At 40.0% G+C, this 10,139-nt stretch overlaps 1 non-coding gene across 1 annotated transcript; it reads right to left on the bottom strand.

Annotated features, from left to right (window-relative positions):
- Positions 1-9,650: 9,650 nt before the first annotated feature.
- Positions 9,651-9,757, bottom strand: LOC127108665 (small nucleolar RNA R71). The gene has a single exon (XR_007796188.1). It is a non-coding gene; the product is annotated as a small nucleolar RNA R71 (small nucleolar RNA).
- Positions 9,758-10,139: the final 382 nt, after the last annotated feature.

Genomic DNA, 10,139 nt, shown 5'->3' with positions numbered 1-10,139 from the left:
ATCTATGTTGCAGATATCCTATGCAGCAAAGTTCAGACACCAGTCATGGTACCTGGACTCTGGATGCTCGCGACATATGACGGGAAGAAAGTCTATGTTCCAAAGCCTGGAACTTAAAGACGCTGGCTTTGTAGGCTTCGGAGGAGATCAGAAAGGAAGGATCAGAGGCTCCGGAACTATTGGTAATGGTACTCTTCCCTCTATATCTGATGTTCTTTATGTAGAAGGATTAATGCATAACTTGTTATCCATAAGTCAATTAAGTGATAACGGTTATGATGTAATCTTTAATCAAAAAACGTGTAAAGCCATTAATCAGAACGATGGCTCTGTCCTTTTCACAGGCAAGAGGAAAAACAACATTTATAAAATAAATCTTTCTGATTTAAAAGATCAAAATGTTAAATGTTTAATGTCAGTTCACGAAGAGCAATGGGTATGGCATAGACGCTTAGGCCACATTAGCATGAGGAAACTTTCTCAGCTAACTAAACTTGAGTTAGTCAGAGGCTTACCTAAACTGAAGTTTTCTTCAGATGCTCTGTGTGAAGCTTGTCAGAAAGGAAAGTTTTCAAAAACATCTTTTAAAAAGAAAAATGTTGTTTCTACCTCCAAGCCTCTGGAGCTTCTTCACATTGACTTATTTGGTCCTGTGAAAACAGCATCAGTCAATGGAAAGAAGTATGGACTTGTAATCGTTGATGATTACAGCCGCTGGACATGGGTAAAATTCCTAAGGCACAAGAGTGAGTCTCACTCTGTATTCACCAGTTTCTGTTCTAAAGTGCAAAAAGAATTTGACTCTAAAATTGTTAGAGTCAGAAGTGATCATGGTGGAGAATTTGAAAATAAAGATTTTGAAGAATTATTTGATTCTAATGGAATATCCCATGATTTCTCCTGCCCTAGAACTCCACAACAAAATGGAGTTGTAGAGAGGAAGAATAGGACACTCCAAGAAATGGCCAGAACCATGATCAATGAAACAAATGTAGCAAAGCACTTTTGGGCAGAAGCTGTAAATACAGCGTGTTACATTCAGAATAGAATCTCTATTAGACCTATTCTGGATAAGACTCCCTATGAACTGTGTAAGGGAAGAAAACCCAACATTTCATATTTTCATCCTTTTGGATGCATTTGCTTTATATTAAATACTAAAGAACATCTGAACAAGTTTGATTCCAAAGCACAGAAAGGTATTATGTTAGGATACTCAGAACGCTCTAAAGGCTACAGAGTATACAACACAGAAACCAAAATTGTGGAGGAATCAATTCATGTTAGATTTGATGATAAGCTTGACCCTGAAAAGTCAAAGCTAGTTGAAAAGTTTGCAGATTTAGAGATCACTCTGGTAGAATCTGAGAAAACTCCAGAAGCAACTGTCACTCCAGACTCTGAAGAAATTAAATCTCCAGAAATTCCAAGGAAAGTCAAGAGTCGTAGCAACGTATCTGAAGATTTGATTCTGGGAAACAAAGATGAACCTGTTAGAACCAGATCTACCTTCAGAACTTCTGAAGATATTCCTCTGGGACTAGTGTCTCTGATTGAGCCTACGTCCTGTGATGAAGCTCTTCAAGATAATGATTGGGTGGCAGCTATGCAAGAAGAGTTAGATCAATTCTCCAAGAATGATGTCTGGGATCTCGTTCCTAAACCCAGAGGCACTCATGTCATTGGAACCAGATGGGTTTTCAGAAACAAACTGAACGAGAAAGGAGAAGTTGTCAGAAACAAAGCACGACTGGTAGCTCAAGGTTATAGTCAACAAGAAGGTATTGATTATAATGAAACTTTTGCTCCAGTCGCAAGGTTAGAGTCTATTCGTCTTCTTGTATCTTTTGCTATTAATCATTCTATTAAATTATACCAAATGGATGTCAAAAGTGCATTTCTTAATGGTTATATTTCAGAAGAAGTGTATGTAAATCAACCTCCTGGTTTTGAAAACTCAAATTTTCCAGAACATGTTTTCAAACTTAAGAAATCCTTATATGGACTTAAACAAGCTCCCAGAGCTTGGTATGAACGCTTAAGTAATTTTCTTCTGGAACAAAATTTTATCAGAGGGAAAGTTGATTCTACACTCTTCTGTAAAAATCATAAAAATGATCTCATGATATGCCAAATTTATGTTGATGACATTATTTTTGGTTCTGCTAATATCTCTGTTTGCCAAGAATTTTCTAAGTTAATGCAGGCAGAATTTGAAATGAGTCTAATGCAAGAACTAAAGTTCTTTCTGGGAATTCAAATCAATCAAACTCCAGAAGTCACGTACATTCATCAAAGCAAGTACATTAAAGACGTTCTAAAGAAGTTTGATATGTCTGAATGCAATTCTGCAAAGACTCCCATGCATCCAACTTGCATTCTGGAGAAGGAAGAGGTAAGCAACAAGGTTTGTCAGAAGCTCTATCGAGGTATGATAGGCTCTCTTCTCTATCTGACTGCTACTCGTCCTGATATTCTCTTTAGCGTTTGTCTTTGTGCCAGATTCCAATCAGATCCTAGAGAATCTCATTTAACAGCTGTTAAGAGAATTCTTAAGTATCTGAAAGGAACTCCTAACCTGGGCCTGATGTATGAGAAAACATCAGAGTATAGGCTTTCTGGTTATTGTGATGCAGATTATGCAGGAGATAGAATAGAACGTAAAAGCACATCTGGAAATTGCCAGCTTCTGGGAAACAACTTAATCTCCTGGGCTAGCAAAAGACAGTCAACAATTGCTCTATCAACTGCAGAAGCAGAATATATCTCAGCGTCACTATGCACAACTCAGATGCTCTGGATGAAACATCAGCTAGAAGATCTACAAATCCTTGAGAGTAACATTCCTATCCTTTGTGATAATACTGCTGCTATTTGTTTGAGTAAGAATCCCATTTTGCATTCCAGAGCCAAACACATAGAAATAAAACATCATTTTATTAGAGACTATGTTCAGAAAGGGATAGTAACGCTGAAGTTCATTGATACAGAACATCAATGGGCAGATATCTTTACTAAGCCTCTAGCTGAAGATAGATTTCGTTTCATCTTAGAAAATCTGAACATTAAAAATTGTCCTGAGTAAAATTTGGCTCTGAACATGTAAAATGAGACTCTGATAAAAACAAATATACTTCTGCCTCTGACTCTGATACTTCTACCAAGTTAAGAAGATATCTGAGTTAGAAATCTTCAGAAATCCTTTGGTATTCCTGAAGATCAGAAACATCAACACGTGGGGAACATGCGTCTAACCCTAGAACTTCTAGACAGCTGTCAAAAGAAATCAAAGGTCAGAACGCTTGAAATCTCCTTGAGCAGTGTGCTTACTGTTGGGATTAGACATTCATTAATGAGCTGTAATCATTTTTCCCCCAAACGTGCTATTTTGGTTTTTGTGCTAACGCTGGTATGTGTGTCGTTTTGCATGTGTTTTTACCCTTAGTATATAAACACTTTTCTCACATTTCACACACTTATCACTCTCACTCACTCTTAAACCCTAAACCCTCTCTCGAAGTTTTCTCTGCAACCTTCTCAGTTCTTCATCTTCTTCATCAATCTTCATCATGAATCCTCAAGAACAAGCTGTTTTTAACTTCTCCCAACAAATGGAAGCTGCTTCTAACCCCCAAACCTCAAACACTCAAACACCCATGGTTGTAGATGTTACCACGACCCCAGTTTACAAAGAACCTCACATTTTGGAACGTGAACAACACATTCATCTTTCAACTCCCTTTGAAGGTTTGGATGTACTATGTGAATCGCTGGTGGATTTTGAGAATTTGAAAAGAAATGGCGTTGATTTAACTGAAGATCTTCGCAAGCAAGGTTGGGAAACCTACTTCAACAGATTGTATGGTCCAATCTATCCTCTTCTGGTGAAAGAATTCTGGAGATGTGCAGATGCTGATGATGAGTTCATCGTTTCTTTTGTTCTGGGTGTGAAGATCATTATCACAGAAGCGTCTATTGCTTCTTTGCTGAATATGGAAAAGGCTGGAGGTAAAAGGATTTACAACATTCCTCCAAGGTCCAAGCGCATCACAGAAGTCATTAACCCTACTATCTTCAAAGCAAATGTTGAAGGAAACCCATCTAAGAACAAGGAGCTTCATCAGAACCTCCGAGTTTGGCTGAAGATTATTCTGGGAACAATCCATCATCGTCCAGCCTCCAACTCTTCAGATTATATAAATGCTGATCAGAAGTGCATCCTCTACTGTATTCAGAAGGGTATTCCAATCAACCTCCCTGTTCTCCTCTTCAGATATCTGAGGGATTCAGTCAGAGAAACGAGGAATAACATGAAGCCCAGATCCTACATTCCTCTGGGAAGATTGCTCTCTGACATCTTCATTGAGCATGGGCTGGTAGATGCTCTGGAGAAGACCAGATGTATGGATGATCTGGCAATTGACGTTGGAAAGCCTCTGAATGCCAAAAATCTGAGGAGTATGGGAATCATCAAGGACATCAGAGTCAAGCCCACTATGAATGTGACCTGGGAAGCTCTGAAGGATCAAAGGAAGATGCCTCATGGCCTTGAAAGGTTCTTCAAGAACGAACCCAGAGACGCCATTGCTATCTACCTTCAGGATCGTCTGGATGAAGGCATTGATATCTCTGATTTCCGCCTTGAAGACTGTCTGGACTCTGTAGAAGATCTGGTCAGATACAAAAGAGGCCTTTCTGAGAAGAAGATAGCTGAGGAAGCAAGGAAGGCAAAGAAAGCCAGACTTGGAGAAACCTCTGGCACCAAAGCTTCAGCACCTCTGAATGTCTCTTCTGGTAAGTCCATTCCTCCTGTCTCTTCTGAATCTGTAATGGCTTCCTCTAACCCTCTCTCCTCTCAACCAATATATACCACCTCTGAAATACCACCCTCAATCACCAGAACCTCTCAACCTCCACCTGTTCTAAAAATTGCTCGTACTTTTACAACAACCTCTGACCCTAATCAACTATATCACCACAGCTCTTCATCATCCTCTGAGTATGAATCACCCCCTTACCTTTCCCCTTCTTCTAACCAAGAGTCCTCTGATCATGAGTCCTCTGATCAAGAACACTCTGACCCAAACTCCCCAACAATAGCTGAAATTTATGCTAAAAATTTCGCCCCACAAACTCAAACACAAACTGAAGTAACCTCTCCCCTCCGAACTTCTCTTCCCCAACAAACAACCACCATCTCCTCTGAAAATCAAACCTCACTTCCACCACAAACAACCACCACACCCTCTGAAACCCAACCACCTGTGACTCAACCATCTGAACCTTATATCACTCCACCACTCATTCCCGCTGTACCTGGACCAGACTCTGACCCCTTAGATGTAAACCCACTCTATGCTTCTTCCCCAGATTCTGAACTTCAACCAGAAGCAGAATCTGAACCCCAGCCAGAACCAGAAACTGAAACTCCCTCTCTGAATCTCAGCTCCCCAAACTCTCCAACTAATACTCCTGAACCTGAACCTGAACCTAAAATTATCACACCTACCCTTGAGGAGGCCATTATACAGGTTGCAGAATCCTCAGTCCAGAAGATCAAGTCTCTGGCTAAAAATTCTGAAGTCAGTGATGATCCTAAATCTGTTAGGACACACTGGAACAGAGTTATTAGTTGGATGACCTCTGAGTCTTATAGGCTGAAGAGTATCTCTGAACAAGTCAGAAATGGCTACATCAGAGACTCTGAGGAAAGACTTCAAGAAAGACTGGCTAGAGAAGCTGAGGCCAGAAGGTTAGAGGAAGAGAGACTGGCTAGAGAAGCTGAGGCCAAGAGATTAGAAGAAGAAAGGTTGGCTAAGGAAGCTGAAGAAGAAGCTAAGAGGTTGGAAGAAGAACGCCTGGCAAAGGAAGCAGAACTTCTGAGAATTCAGGAAGCTGAAGCCAAGGCTAAGGCAGATGCAGAAGCCCAAGCTGCTGCTGAAGCTGAAGCTCAGCAGGCTCTGATTCAGGGGGAGTCTTCCTCTGCGATCCCTCTGATTCTTAACACTCTGAAGGAGATCAAGCAAGATCAGAAAGAGATCAAGCAAGATCAGAGTGAGCTCCGGGCAAGGATGGACAAGCAAGACGCTCTGAATGAAAACCTCCAGAATATGTTTGCTATGCTACTACAGAGACTTCCTCCTCCTCCAAACCCTTAGGCACTTAGGATTTCTTTTGTTTGCCTAGTGTTTTTGCTTCTGTCTTTTCTTTTTAGCTCTGATATTTCTTTGAATCTGTTGTTTTTGACTGCTGTTTGCCTTTGTGCTTTTTAATGAAGTGTTTTTCTCTCTATTATTCTTTTTATTTTTATGCCTTTTTGATTATGCCAAAAAGGGGGAGAAATTATTAAATAGCTCTGATGAAAACTATGTCTAAAACCTTAAGCATTCTGCAACAATTGTAGAAACAGTTCTGATAAAATTAGCTCTGATTAAATAATAGCTCTGATTAAATAGTTCTAACATTAAATTAAGAAATTGCAGAAAGTTTTCAGAAATCTTATTGCTTGGAAAGCTCTGGTAAGAACTTCTGAACTCCCTAGTACTAACTCAGGGGGAGCTTTTGTCTATCTGATCTAATATTTTTCATGTTTCATCTGATAATTTTATTTGTTTTGTCATCATAAAAAAGGGGGAGATTGTAAGAACAAAAATAGTTCTACAATAGATTCCATGATTTTGATGATAACAAAGGATGAAACCAAAAGTGGTACCCTAATGAAAAGTTTCTAAGTGTGCAGGGTTCTAAAGAAAGAAGAAATAAATCTGATGATGTCATCAGATGCAAAACAAGATCAGATGCAAAATCTCAAGTATCAGAAGCATCTAAAGTGGAATCTCGTTTCAAGAAGCTCTGACTCTGGACAAAACTACAAAGTATCAGAAGCATCTGAACATGAAGTAAAGTCTAGAAGCTCTGACTCTGAACAAATGTCTTCTGTAAACTCTGGAAGTTATCAGCGACATCAGAAGCAAGAATTCTCCAGATACACAAAGACTCTAATCAGAATTGTTAATCATGATGAAGTAACGTTTAAGCCAAGTTAAAGTTCTGCAAATGGATTTCCTCAATTAGAAAGAGACGTTAATCTCCTCTTCCAAGAGAAAAGATACTAATTGTGGTAAGTAGTCACTTCTAAGAGAAAAAGTCTACTGCAGAAGCTATTAATGGAATGGCGTAATTACATCTCAATATCCAACAGATTCAACGCTACTTCAACTCTACTTCAACTCCTATAAATAGAGAAGAAATCTCATTCAGTAAATACGAAGAAATCACTAGCCAAAACTATACTGAAATCATATCACGCTCAAGAAAAACATCTTTGTTCTTCAAAGATTTTCACTAAGCTTTTGCTTATCAAGTGAAATATTTGTTCTTAAGTTTGTAATATTTGCTTTCTTAGAAGCACTCTAGATTACACATCTTGTATCTAATTTTTATTTGATTTCCTCAAGTGACTCTTTGTAGTCTGTAGACTTGAGAGGACTAAGAGATTTTCTTCTCTCTTAGGGGTTGTTTGTAATCTTTCAAGATTAGTGGATTAAGTCCTTGTTGAAGGCGAAATCACCTTGGCCGGGTGGACTGGAGTAGCTTTGTGTTATAAGCGAACCAGTATAAAATCATTGTGTGATTTCATTTTGCAAAAGCGCTTATTTTTCAAACAATTCAAACCCCCCTTTCTTGTTTTTCTCACCTTCAATAAGTCTTTGGTGCTGCTGCTAGGGAGATGTGCTTAGTGTCAGGTCTTGTGATTCCCGCGAAATTCAAGACCCCGGATTTCGATAGGTACGAGGGTCACTCATGTCCTAAAAGTCACCTTATTATGTACTATTGAAAAATGGCTGCGCACGTAGAGGACGATAAACTTATGATACATTGCTTCCAAGACAGCTTGAGGGGTGCTCCCTCTAAGTGGTACTTAAGCCTTGATCAAAGTAGAATTAGGTGTTTTCAAGACTTATCTGATGCTTTCATCCAACATTATAAGTATAACATGGATATGGCCCCAGATAGGAGGCAATTGCTCAGCATGTCCCAGAAAGATAACGAGTCATTTAAGGAATATGCACAACGATGGAGGGAAGTGGCCTTGCAAGTCAAACCACCCCTTGTTGAGAAGGAGTTAGCAGATTGGTTATGGATACGGTAAAACCTATGTTCTATGAAAGGATGGTGAGTAGTGTATCGGTAAGCTTTTCTGACTTGGTTGCCGTGGGCATAAAGGTCGAGCTTGGATCGAAGAATGGAAAAATGATGACCACCTCGGAAACATCCGGTAATAATGTCAAAAAGTTTCCCGGAAGTTTTCAAAGAAAGAAAGAGGGTGAAACAAACGCAGTGTCAACCAGTCAAAGAAGGAGTCATTCGTGGAAGAAGCAACATCAATTTGCCCAGCAACAACCAACTTATTTAGTGTAGTATATTCAACAACCGTATGTGGCGGCAATCACATCAAATTTCAACCAATCACAAGCTCCTGTCTATCAACCTATTCAACAAGCACCAGTATACCAGCAAGCACTCATGTCACCCGCTTATCAACAGCCAAGGGCACAGGCTCCACGTCCACAAAATCTTCCAAATCAAAATAGGGTACAAAGAGGTAGACCTCCTTTCGCTTCAATCCCTATGACGTACATTGAGTTATACCCATCGTTACTGCAGAAAGGGTTGGTGACTCCTAGACCTTTGGGTCCTCCACCAAATCCTTTACCTCCATGGTATAATCAAGATGCCCATTGTCCTTTCCATGAGGGTGCCCCTAGGCATGATTTAGAGGGATGTTATGCTTTGAAGCATATTGTGCGAGAGCTGGTTGAGAAGAAGATCCTTTCATTCCGAGATGTTGGACCCAACATAAAAAGTAACCCTCTGCCGGCGCATGGTGATGTTAATGCCATTGAGGATGTTTTTGATGTTTGTATAATAAAAAATGTTGAAGATGTCAAAACTCCGTTGCTAGCACTCCATGCAAGATTGGTGGGAGCTGGTTTGTTGATACCTGGCACCGTTGCCGGGGACTTTTATTTAGTCGATATCGTAACTCTTCTGTTACGCTGTAGAGACTAAGGCTTTTCTTTTTTCTTTTCTTTCTTTCGTTGATTTGTATGCCACACACTCGCTCACAAGGCGAGCCGTTCTACTTACGAATCAACGATATCGAACTATATCTCTGAGTCTTACGACGAATTCGGGAATATCGTGCTGCAAACAATCTCCCTCCTGTCGAACTTCCTGATATCAAAAATATTTTTCCTTCGATACCCGAGATGGCAGAACCAGCTCGTGCTCTTCGAGATTACGCCGCTCCATCACAAGATGAGCCGCATTCGAGTATTGCTCCACCCGCAATCGAAGCAAACAACTTTGAACTTAAACCTTCATTGTTGCAGGCAGTGCAACAGAACCAATTCTCTGGAAATCCTACCGAGGATCCAAACCTTCATTTATCCGTATTTGTCCAATACGCTGATACTGTTAAAGCTAATGGTGTCACTTCAGAGGCTATTCGACTTCGTCTTTTTCCTTTCTCGTTAAGAGATAGCGCTAGAAGATGGCTTCAATCTCTTCCTTCCAACTCAGTCACCACATAAAACGAGTTGAAGAAAGTTTTTCTTGCCCGATATTTTCCGCCAAGCAAAACAGCTATGTTAAGAGCCCAGATAAATGGATTTAAACAGAAAGATAACGAGTCTCTTTTCGAAGCATGAGAAAGATACAAGGACATGATGAGACTTTGTCCACACCATGGTTTAGAAGACTGGTTAGTAATTCATACCTTCTATAATGGTCTCTTGTACAACACGAGGTTAACAATAGATGCCGCCACAGGTGGTGCACTAATGAACAAACCTTATGCTGATGCTTACCAACTTATCGAAAGCATGGCTCAAAACCACTATCAGTGGGGAAGCGAACGAACAATGGTAGAAAAACCTCAAACGAAAACTGGCATGTACGAGATAAGTAACCTTGATCATGTTAATGCAAAAGTGGATGCTCTGGTCCAGAAAATTGAAAGTTTAAATGTATCACCTCCAGCCACCGTGGTAGCCATAACTCAGAATTGCGAAGTCTGTGGAATCCAAGGTCACACTCCTGCAGATTGTCAACTCCTAACAGGAATCCAAGCGGAG

Source organism: Lathyrus oleraceus, chromosome 7 (assembly GCF_024323335.1).
Source record: "Lathyrus oleraceus cultivar Zhongwan6 chromosome 7, CAAS_Psat_ZW6_1.0, whole genome shotgun sequence".
NCBI classification, from domain to species: Eukaryota; Viridiplantae; Streptophyta; class Magnoliopsida; order Fabales; family Fabaceae; genus Lathyrus; species Lathyrus oleraceus.
Note: the sequence above shows the minus strand (reverse complement) of the source record. Positions and strands in the feature narration are given on the sequence as shown.